At 37.9% G+C, this 11,731-nt stretch overlaps 1 long non-coding RNA gene across 3 annotated transcripts; it reads left to right on the top strand.

Moving 5' to 3' along the window:
- Positions 1-564: 564 nt before the first annotated feature.
- LOC114107309 (uncharacterized) lies at positions 565-5,278 on the top strand. Of its 3 annotated transcripts, none has more exons than XR_003585321.2 (4): positions 565-661; positions 886-963; positions 3,857-3,939; positions 5,173-5,278. It is a non-coding gene; the product is annotated as an uncharacterized lncRNA (long non-coding RNA). The 3 variants fall into 3 exon arrangements; XR_003585320.2 differs by having other exon boundaries at positions 5,170-5,278; XR_003585319.2 differs by lacking the exon at positions 5,173-5,278 and adding an exon at positions 4,763-5,150.
- Positions 5,279-11,731: the final 6,453 nt, after the last annotated feature.

Raw genomic sequence — 11,731 nt, 5'->3', positions numbered from 1 at the left:
TCAACCATGGGGATTCGACTCTGATGATCTCACCTAATCCTGATCATCTCCCAAAGCCCCCACTTTCTACACACCATAATCAGATTGAGTTTCTGCCCTCTTAATTGCTTCTAAAATCTCACAAATACTAGGTTTTTAAAAGTAAATGAGATCAATTTGCTTTATTGTGTATGTGTCTGAATTTAATTTTACAGGGAGCCTGGTATTGGTCTGTTTCCGTCTCTTTTTTTTAAGTAAATTAGATCAGTTTGCACTTTACACTTAACTTTTTATCTCATAGAACTTTCTATGTCTCTGTATGTAGTTTCTTTCTTTTTAACTGTAGCATAATATAAGAGTGTTGTGAGCAGAATTGTATCTTCCCCAAATTTACATATTGACGTTAACCCCAGTATGTCAGAATATGATTATGTTTGGAATTAAGGCTTTTAAAGAGATAATTAAGATTAAATTAGGTCATAGTGGTGTGCCCCAAGTTGATATGACTGGAGATCATGTGTGAAGAGGAGATTAGGACATAGAGAGATGGTGGGGGGCAGAGAACAGGAACCACATGAACACAAAGGAAGAAGATGGGCACTCTAACCCAAGGAGAGGAACAAGCCTCAGAAGAAATTAACCCTGCTGACACCTTCATCTCAGACTTCTGACTTCCAGATCTGTGAGAAAATGTTTCTGTTGTTTAAGCAACACAGTCTGCTGCGCTTCATTATGACACTCCTAGCTAACTAATAGGCATAATAACAATGTACCATAATTTATCTATGGCCCTGTTGATGGACATTTAGATAATTTCATTTTTTCTTTTCTTTTCACCAACGCCCTCTCCTTTTTTGGCTATTACAAATAATGCTGCAATGAGATTTCTTACTGTTTTCTGTGTAGAGATGGAAGAATTTCTCTGTGCACATGTATGAGACAGCCCTTTTTTGATATCAGGAAGTGGAATCACCAGTAAAACAAGTATGTACCTTTTAAAATTAAAAAAAACCCTGCTAAATGGTTCACAAAAATGTTTATAATAATTTTTAAAAATATTTTTTTAGTTGTTGATATACCTTTATTTTATTTATTTATATGTGGTGCTGAGAATTGAACTCAGTGCCTCACACATGCCAGGCAAGTACACTCCTGCTCAGCCCCAGCCCCAGCCCTGTTTATAATAATTTTATTCTACCAATATTATTTTTCCACATTCTCATCAATGTAAGACATTTTTAGCTTTTTTAAATGGCCAAATTTGGTGGCAAAAACAGTTTGGTATATATTTTGTTGCACAAATTTTTCCTAAATATTTGATGACTATCAATTTTTTTTTTTTTGCTAGTTAGCAAGTTTAGTACATTTTCCAATTATAACCTTTATGCACAGATTGTCAGGGAAGGATGGGATTTGCTGCTAGTTCCTGAATGACAATAGTTGAACTTCTGGACAAGAAGACAGGTGATTCTGCAGGAAGTGACCAATGGCCTGGATGAGCTTTTGCTGCACCCTAACCAGACCTCAGTGTTTGCCCCAGGGCTCCTTTCAACTCCCCAACCTACCACCTCCAAGTTCAAGGCACATTTCAACACAACTTGCACTGCAGTGCTCTCTTACCTGTGTTTCAGGATGTGATCCATCAATCAAAATCCCATCTCTTGTCTTTGGGGAATTTTTCATTACTTCTCTTCAACTGAGACAATACTATCTTGTTTTCTGGATTGTTAAATATATATATATATATATATATATATATATATATATATATATATATATATATATATATATATATAGTTATTTCTGGGGAATTAAAAGCTGAGAGATAAATTGCTCAATCTGCCATGTTTCTCTAAGCTGTCTGTACAGTATAATCCATTGGACATATATTTGAAATAGATGGATAGATAGATAATTGACTCCACATTACTCCAATCACCACCTATTCAGTTCAAGAATGAGGACAAGTTGAGAACTGAAAACAAATGAGCTTCTGGCTGTGCTCAGTGTGATCCTAGGGTTTTAAGATGTATAGTTTTGGATACAATATTGCCCCTGAATACAAGCCAACTACTTCATCTGGTGTTTAACTGAAGAATCTGTTCCAACAATGGAGAAGTAGCTATGCTGGAATTACAAAATTACCATAGGTTGGTCTTCATAAGTGGCATCTGCCTTTAGAATTTTCTTTTTTTTTTTTCTGTTGAATAATTCAGATAAATCAGGTTTATTATTATTCTTCTCCTAAGGCAGGAAGAGAATAGGACTGAAATAACACACAAGAAGTGGGCAGACAATGGCAGAAGGCCAGGGAAGAGGAAGAAGTTTATCCTAAATGGTCCGAGAAGACTCCCTATTGAGAAGGTCCCTTTGAGGCCAGGAGTCTGGCAGCTTAGTTACTTCTTCTGTGTAGACTGAGGTGGAATATGGTGTGCTTGGCATTCACTGGTCCACAGGATGCACATTAGTTACCCGTACCTCAGATTGCGTAAAGGTTTCCAGCCATGAAACCAGAGAGGCCACTGTGGGTCACCAAGGACTCCTGGTGACTGTTTCCTCCTTGGCTGACTGAGGTCTGCCTGTTAGACGGGTGCTGGGCCGTGGTTTGTCTTCCTGTTTGTTTTCTCCCTTCTGAAGAAAGACCTATTGACAGAACTATTGTTGAGACTTTCAACTCCAAGAAATATAGGCAAGGCATCGGCTTTTCCCATATGACTCTACATGTTAGAATCACAGAAATAGTTTGTGTCCAAATGACTGAGTGTGCAATGAAAAGATCTAGATTTAGATTTTACTTTTACTAGAATGATTTATAGAATTCAGTAAAATAAAATGTTCACAAGCTAATATTATAATTTATTTCACTTTATGACTGTGACAGAAAGTAATCTTGTTGTATAAAGGAGAGGGCAAATTAACGACAATCTACTCCAAATGTCACATGCGGTGGGGGTGTGTCTGACGCTACATGTATTTTCTTTCCTTGAACATTTCCTTTAGTCTCTGTTGTACTTTTGTTTGCTAACTTTGGTCATATTTGATGCTCTGATTTAAGAAAACTGTTCACCAAAACATTGCCTTCATTCTAAAGAAGTGTTCATGGCATGAAAAGCTAAATATTCTGAACTTTCCATTTTTGTATGTCCACTATAATACATAGCTCTCTTTTCAAAAGCGTAAATTAATTCGCAAAACTCCTTTGATAAAATAAACAATTTCATTTAAAGTTACTAGATTGTGGTACAATTTGCCACAAGGTCTTTCTTCAGAAGGTAGAATTTTCAATAGTAATTTTTATTATAGACTATTTTACCTTTATATGTTGATTTTAGAACCTATTCCTCACCCACAGCATGAAAGACATAACTTTTCATTTATTAACATGATAATTTAAAACGTTTTTAAAACAACAAATATTTTAGAACAGCATCTACTTGAGGTTATTGTAGAAGAACAGTTTTGTTCTGAAGAAGGAAAGTGTAAAGGATTCTAAGTTACATGAGTTTTGAACATGGAATCAGTCTGTTAGAGAGCAGTGTAAGCCAGGGCTCAGGAATTAATCAATGAGGTCCTTGGGGTTTGGTCTAGAAACCACATTACAATCTGTGATATTTATATTACTGAAAAATATATCTTAAGTTCTAAAACAATCTTTATTTAGTGAAAGAATTGGATATTTATTTGTAGGTTCATTTCCAGATTCCTGCCAGCAATTTTATGTGGATTTTTGCCATCTGCCTCTCAGAGTTCTTTCAACTAAAAAATTGTTAAAATGTGCCTATACATATCATAGAAAAAATATTGAACAGGCCAGATTATAACTATATGATGCTTTGCAAGTGGACATTTTACTCCCTTTGTAATTTTTAATTCTTAGAATTCTTGAAGAATTTTTCAGACCATCTACTGAGAAACAGAGACCTGGAAAGTGGGTTGACTGGTTCAAGATCATGCAACCAGGTATTCATTCATTCAAGTGTTTATGTGTGTGTGTGTGTGTGTGTGTGTGTGTGTTTGAGTGGAAATGGTTAGGTCTCCCTCTACCTCTAAGGTCAGGACTCTTTTCCACCAATTCCTGACAATGAATCATTAATCATCATTATTTGAATGCAGGTGTTTATGTCATTCTCAAAGCCTCTGTTAATTTCATCTATCTGTAATGATATCATGGGATACTCTATAAAATACTTTAATGCTAAGATAAATTTGACTGCAGTATTCTCTTGCCCTAATAAGTGAATGGTTTTAGGAATTTAACTTGACATTGTTGTTGATGAAATTTTTTTAATGAATTTGTTTATTCACTCCATCCCCAGATTTATTCTGTTTTCCTCCTATTTACCCACTTCAGAAAATCTTATCCATTGTGATAATTCCCAAATATATATCATCAGCTCCTTTATTTCCTCAGAGTTCCATTCTATCTCCAGATATTTTTCATAGATGCCTATTTTATCTCCTTTTAATAGCAACAGCCTCTCAACCAACTTCTATCTTCTACACCTCTGATTGCCAGTGCCCTCTTGAGTGTTCTCTGTACATCATCTGCCCAGTTTATCAAACCAGGCATTTTGCCATGTTTTAAAAGATTTCTATGGGGAAAAGAGCATAGTTCATCATGGTAGGCAAAATTTTAAGATACATTTCCAAGATTCCTGGCCCTAGATATTCAATCAAATACTAATCTACTTACTGTGGTGAAGGGATTGTGCAGATGTGATATAGTCCCGAAGCAATTGACCTTAAGATATAGAGTAACCTGGTGGGCTTGATCTAATCACAGGAGTCCTTTAAAAGTAAAGAGCTTTCCTACTGGTCAGAGAAAGAAAGACAGAGACATGCTCTGGCTGACCTGGAAGAATGCAAAGCCCCAGAATGTGGCAAAGTCTATGGATGCCACTGGAAGGAATCTGAAAGAACAACCTGAGACTATTAAGAGACATGAGCAACACCCAGCTGACAACCAGCAAGGAAATGGACATTTCAACAGGGGAACTACTAGGGAATGATATTGGCCAAATTATAGTCTAATATTATGTGCATGTATGAATATGTTACAACAAATCCCACCAGTATGTACAACTACGATGTGCCAATAAAAAATAAATGGAAAAATAATATCCTTGGGAAAAAAAAAGAAATGTGTATTTTAGTTCAATATCAACAAATAACTAAAATTCTGTCAACAAGTAGGCACTTCATAGTCGGAACTTCCCCAGACCCTCCAGACAAGAATCAAGCTTGGCTGACACCTTGACTTCAACCTTGTGATAACCTGAGCAGAGAAGCCAGTCATGCTGTGCCAGACTTCTGATTAATAGAACTCTGATCTAATAAATGGGCTTAAAGTTGCTAAACATGTGCTCATTATTACACAGCGATAGCCAATATGCTTACTTAAGCTCATTTTGGAAATACTGAATTAAGTAAACTTAACACATTTCTTTATTTCAGGAATTCTCAAGTGTTTATTGTGCTTGTTGTTACTGTGAGACTCCAAGAAGGACATACAGTATGATGTGTCTCCTAAACCATGTTGGGCACAGAAATTGGGCAGGGACACTGAGCTACAAAAACCAGTTTGCAAGGCTTCCCATAGAGTTGCAGAACAAGTTTAAAACCTGTGGTGGTTTATTGTCATTGATCCAATAATATTTGGATATCTTCATTTGTCTTTAAGGGACCTGAACACTCTTGTCCCAGTCTGTATTTCTAACATTGTCATCTCTAGACAAAGTCATGTATATTTTCCTTGGGTCTTTTCCCTCTCAGGGGCCACTCATAACTTTTACACCAACTGAAGGCATCCTTATCACCTGCTCCACATGTAGCCACTCAGTTGAGAGTGTCACATGTTCTAATAAGGTCTGTATCTAATAGGGGTCAGTATAGTTAGTAGATTCTGACATACAGCATTGAGGCCACGTCAAGCTAGCAGAAAAAGGTACACAATTAAAATAGTCCTCTTCCTTCTTTGTTTTTATATTCTGTGGATTTATTTATTTATTTTGGCAGTACTGGGATTAAACCCAGGACCTCACTCAGGCTAGGCAAGTGCTCTATCGCTGAACTACGTCCCTAGTTTATTTTAAATGCTTTTATTGTTATAGAAGCTGTTGATGTCTTCCAAATATCCATCCACTCTTGTACCTGCTCAGCTTCCCTTGCAGAGATGTTGGGCTGTGGGTCTACCCATCAGTCCTTGGGGGAAGTGAAGCATGTCACTTGATGTCCTAGTTCATGTAGGATCTCTTTATGTGTGTGTATGTGTATGTGTGTGTGTTTATTAGAGTCAGAAGTCTCACTGAGTTGCTAAGTGCCTCGCTAATCTTCTGAGGCTGGCTTTGAACTCATGATCCTCCTGCCTCAGTCTCCCCAGTTGCTAGGATTCCAGGTGTGTGCCACCGCACCCAGCTTCATGTAGGATCCCATATACTCCTTCATCTTTCCCTTTCCCTGTCATGGTGACCTGGGAGGCCAAAGTTCTAGATGGTGTCACCTCAAAATGGGGGAAAGCCAACTGATGCTCCTGACTTTGTGTGAAGCTGATATTGATTTAAAACCACTGAGGATTTCGGGTTTGTCATTTATGTAGCCCAGCCAAGCTGATCTGAGCTGTCTGAGTTATACATTTAAAACTTGAAAGGAGTCCACAAGAATTCACTGGTTGCAAATATGGAAGTAAAATTGGAAGATTAATTTGAAAGGAGTCTCTCCTCAAGAATCTCTGCAGTCTTTTCCAAGTAAAGCTCTGTTGTTGAAATTTAAATGCTAAACAAATGCTATAGACGCTCAAGATGATAATTAAAGTAATCGGAAGGAAATACATTTCCCACGCACAGATATAAATTTATCCAAGAACTAGGCTGTACCCCTTCCAGTATTCTTTCAAAACTCTTAATTATAGAGATTACTAGCTCAAGGAACAGGAGGTTAAGCATCTGCTTCCTAAAATGAAGCCAAAAACTCAAAACAAATAGGCTGAATCATAGTGAAAGTAAAGAATGAGAGGCTAAAATTAAACATCTCCTCCAGCATCTCAAGCTTCTTATAATGAAAAAAATCTCATGTGTCAATGACCTAATGGGGAGGGGCAGAGATAGGCAGTGGGTACCACCAAGAGTGGTATCTATCTTTCCATGCTACTACCTATCCTTCTTCCTCTCTTCTTACATACAATCCCATTGTTTTTGCTGCTTCTCTGAATAGCTTACAGTAGTTTCAAGACTGTGTCCTTGTCTTTCTCTAGTCCTTTGAGAACTGCACCCAAAGCAGCTTTTTCTACACTCTGATGGAAAAGCTCAGGGTGCACTGTGACCCCAGGCCCTTCTCTCACTGCCTTCCTCCATCTGATGCCTGAAATATCAACTTTTATTACTTTGATATGAAAAGTAATGAAAGTTAAAGGTCTTTGATTTTTGAAGGTCATTTTTAAAATTCATGTGGCCCTGTGGATTAGTTATATGTCACAGGGGATTTCTACACATTTTGACTACTAGTCAAAATAGAAGACAAAATAGAAATGGAGAGGCTTCCCATAGAGTTTAAAACCTGTGGAGGTTTGTTATCATTGATTCAATAATATTCGGATATCTTCATTTGTCTTTAAGGGACTCGGACACTCTTGTCCCAGTCCAGTCTGTATTTGTAACATTGTCACCTCTAGACTTTTATATTTTCCTTGGATCTTTTCCCTCTCAAGAATGGAGTGGGAAGGGATGGAGGGCTAAGATAGGGAAGATGCAGGCAACAATGAAAAGTTTATACCTTTCACAGCCATGTCCTTGGATTTGGAAAGTGGTGGTGATATCCTTCCTCGTCAAAGGATCATCTGAACTATTTCCTCAATCATTGGTCACACTGTTTTTTTTTGGGGGGGGGGGTGGTGGTGGTACTAGGGATTGAACACAGAACCTTGAGCAGTGGAGTCAAGCACTCTATCAACTGAGCTATATCCTCAGCCCTCAGACACACTGCTTCTGGCATACTAGTGTGCTTGATTCTATTGTGGGATCTCAGAAGTACCCCAGACGTAAAAGTATTGCCGGTGGCTAGCTGGTCAAGAACATCTATAGATCTCTCTTTCTGGCCTTTCTTAATCTGTGCAGAAGAATATAAATTGACCAAATAAAATTTTAATTTCAGTTCTTGAGTTTTTCTTTTTCTTCTTCTATATTTCAGAGTACCATAAAACACAAATGTAAAACTTTTTGTCCAAAGTTATTACCAGAATTCAATTTGGCTTTTGTGGATAGATCTAGCTAAATAAATGAACATGGTTGATGAAAGATTGTTGAGCTTTTTTTTTTTTTTTTAAAAAAAGCCATATTTTCTATAATGGTACTTTGCAAGACATTTGAAATTTCTATATATTAAAATATTTTTATCACTTTTTATTATTTCAAAGAAAAGGTTAGGACATTCTTTTCTTATAATAAATCAATATTAGAAAGTTTGTGTGGGTATTGTTAGAAAAGCATACTCATTCATAACTAAGGAGAAAAAACATCAAGCACCTGTGGCTGGCCCTAAAGCAGCCTCCCTTCTCTTCTCACCAGCTTCAGGCTTCAGGAGAAGGATATGTTCATGCAAATAAGGCAAGGAAAGCAAGATTTTATTTACACCCCAAAGTAGCACTGGAGGAAAAGAATAGATCTATGAGGCTTGCTTTCTTTCCTTCCTCCCTCCCTTCCTTCCATTCTTTCTGCTTAGAACTCAAAAGGCTTCCTTTGCCTACCCCTTTTCACCAAGCCCAATCCCAAATGTCATATCTTACTGTTCCAATGAGAAGAAAGTCCACCATCAGGAAGGAACATACCATCGAAGGAGGCAGGTATGTCAATGGCCTCAAAGTTTGGGTTCTCACTCCCCAATTCATATTTGAAACATCAGTCCCCAAGGTCACAGTATTAGGTGGCTGGGGCCTTTACAGAGTTATTATGTCATGAGGCTGGAACCCTAATAATGATGTTAGTGTCCTTATAGGAAAAGCCCAGAGTTAGCTAGCTTTCTTCCTGTCATGTTGAGGAACACTGAGAAGGGGACACAGAGCCTCTCCCAGTACCTGACCATGCTGGTACCTTGATCTTGACGTTCCAGTCCCCTGAAAGAGGAGAAATTAATACTCGTTGCACAAGTCACCCAGGCTATGGGATTTTTTCTTTTTTAAAGAGAGAGAGAGAGAGAGAGAGAGAGAGAGAGAGAGAGAGAGGGAATTTTTTAATATTTATTTTTTAGTTTTCTGCGGACACAGAATCTTTGTTTGTATGTGGTCCTGAGGATGTAACCCGGGCCGCACGCATGCCAGGCGAGCGCGCTACCACTTGAGCTACATCCCCAGCCCCAGCCCCAGGCTATGGGATTTTTATTTGTTCTTTTCAGATACACATGATAGTCAAGTGTATTTTGACACATATACATACATGGATATAACTTCCCATTCTTTTGGTTGTACATGATGTGAAATTTCACTGGTCATATATTCATATATGAGCATAGGAAAGTATGTCCAATTCATTCTATTGTCTTTCCTATTCCCATCCCCCACCCATCCCTTCATTCCCCTTTGTGTAAGCCAATGAACTTCTTTTCTTCCCCACCATATCCTCCTTTATTGTGTGTTATCATTGTCTTATCAGAGAGAACATTCAGCCTTTGTTTTTTGGGGATTGGCTTATTTCACTTAGATAGTCTTCAGTTCCATCCATTTACCAGTAAGTGCCATAATTTCATTCTTCTTTGGGAAGGAGTAATATTCCATCGGATATATGTACCACATTTTCTTTACCCATTCATCTATTGAAGGGCAGTGTGGTTGGTTCCCAGGCTGTGGTATTTTGTTACAGCAGCCCAAGCTGACTAAGACAGGTGTTTACCTCAGGTTCTTCTCAGATGGGGCAACAGCTTTTGTGCTAGGTGCTGGGGTCAAGGTAGGTGTGAAAAGGAAGAGATCGGTGCCCACCACTATAGCTCAGCAGGAGGCAGGAGTAAGTCTGAGCTTTGCACCCACATGCAAATGGTCCATCTCTGGGTGTAGCAAATTCCTCTCCCACCAGCACAATAAAATATCACTGGGCATGACCAACCTTGGCTGTTCTTCTTCTGCTTAGCGAATGGTGGTGGAGAGCCTTTTATCTGACCCAGACAGTGCCACCAACTTTTCTCCTCTTATTTCTGAAACAGGCAATTCTTTGTGAATACATCCACTTCAGGAAAAATAAAGCACAAGGATTATTAAAAGTTCACTGAGTGTCAACACAAAGATTAGTATTATTGGGGGCTTCTTCTGTGGACCAAACAGCCAAACCAGAGACAATATGGGTAATTGCACAAGTCTTCAGAAAAGAACTTGGAGAAGTGGTTTAAATCACCAGTAATCTGAGCCAGGAGTCACATGTCTCCACAGGATCATAAATCCTCAGCTGAAACGTAGGAGAGGCACCACAGAGATCTGGGTCAGAAACAGTCCATCTCTGGTTTGAACTAAACTGTCACTTGCCTTTTAAATTTATATATTAAATTTATATACTAAATTTTATTTTATTTATATATTACAGTTTTTAACAATGACAGATATTTTACACTATTGTATGAAAAGTCTGTTCTGGTAGTTTGAATAACAAAAGCATACTCCTGGCTGAGCCTTGGCCAGCTCTTAAGAGTTAACTAGCCTTGGGAGGGGCAGTATCTTCTTAGCCAGAAAGGTTCTTAAGAATCTGAAGAACATATTGTAATACACAGAAAAAATTTAAAAAATCAATACATCAAACAATACAGAAGCATAAAAATAAGACATCAGCAGTCTCTCCCACATCCTTCCCCAACCCCTTGTGTAATTCCATCTCATCTGAAGCAAAGTTATACTCAAGTATGTTTTCTATGCAAAGATATGTGAACAAACATGTGACCCTTCAATGCAGGATTTTAAAATTAAAAGTGGGCTGGGTGCAGTGGTGTATGCCAGTAATCCCAATAACTTGGGAAGCTGAGGCAGGAGGATCACAAGTCCAAATCCAGCCTCAGCAACTTAGAGAGGCCCTAAGCAATTCAGGGAGATCCTGTCTCTAAATAAAATATAAAAAAGGGCTGAGAATGTGGCTCAGTGCTTAAGCGCCCCTGGGTTCAATCCCGGGTACCAGAAAAAAAAAGTGGGTTCACGCTGTCTCTTTCTGCTATTTATTTTACTTGGACTTGATTTAGTGAATAGCCCTTCACTTTAATAGGTGCTGACATAACTTTTTACTTTTAATAGATGCTTGATATTTTATAGGAGAATATCCTGATTTATTCAACCATTCTCTTTCATAGACATGTAGGCTATTTTTAGGCTTATTGGGTTTTGTTTCTGTAGAGAAGTGTACATATTCTTCTACCAACATATCTTTGCATATAAATGCTCATGTTCCCATGCTTATTTCCAAGTAGGATAGGAAAGTTAATGTGTACCTTGTGAATGTTAATGGATGTGTTAGATAGTGACAGATTTATTTTCCAAAATGTCTTAGCAATTGATACTGGTATCAGCAATGTGTGAAAGTGTTCTTTTTACCAGTTTTTGCCATAATCTGGTCAGCCCTGGGCATAATAATGTTTTTAATTTTTATAAATCTGATGGGTGATGATTTCATTATTTTTCTAATTTATAATTCTCTGACTGCTAAAAACACTGAGCATATCAGACGAAAAGCTCCTTTATTGGATTTAGTAAGAACTAAAAGAACTGCGTTTCTCTCTTGGTCTCCGAGGAAGGTTT

The sequence above is a fragment of the Marmota flaviventris genome, chromosome 3 (genome assembly GCF_047511675.1).
Source record: "Marmota flaviventris isolate mMarFla1 chromosome 3, mMarFla1.hap1, whole genome shotgun sequence".
NCBI lineage: Eukaryota > Metazoa > Chordata > Mammalia > Rodentia > Sciuridae > Marmota > Marmota flaviventris.
Note: the sequence above shows the minus strand (reverse complement) of the source record. Positions and strands in the feature narration are given on the sequence as shown.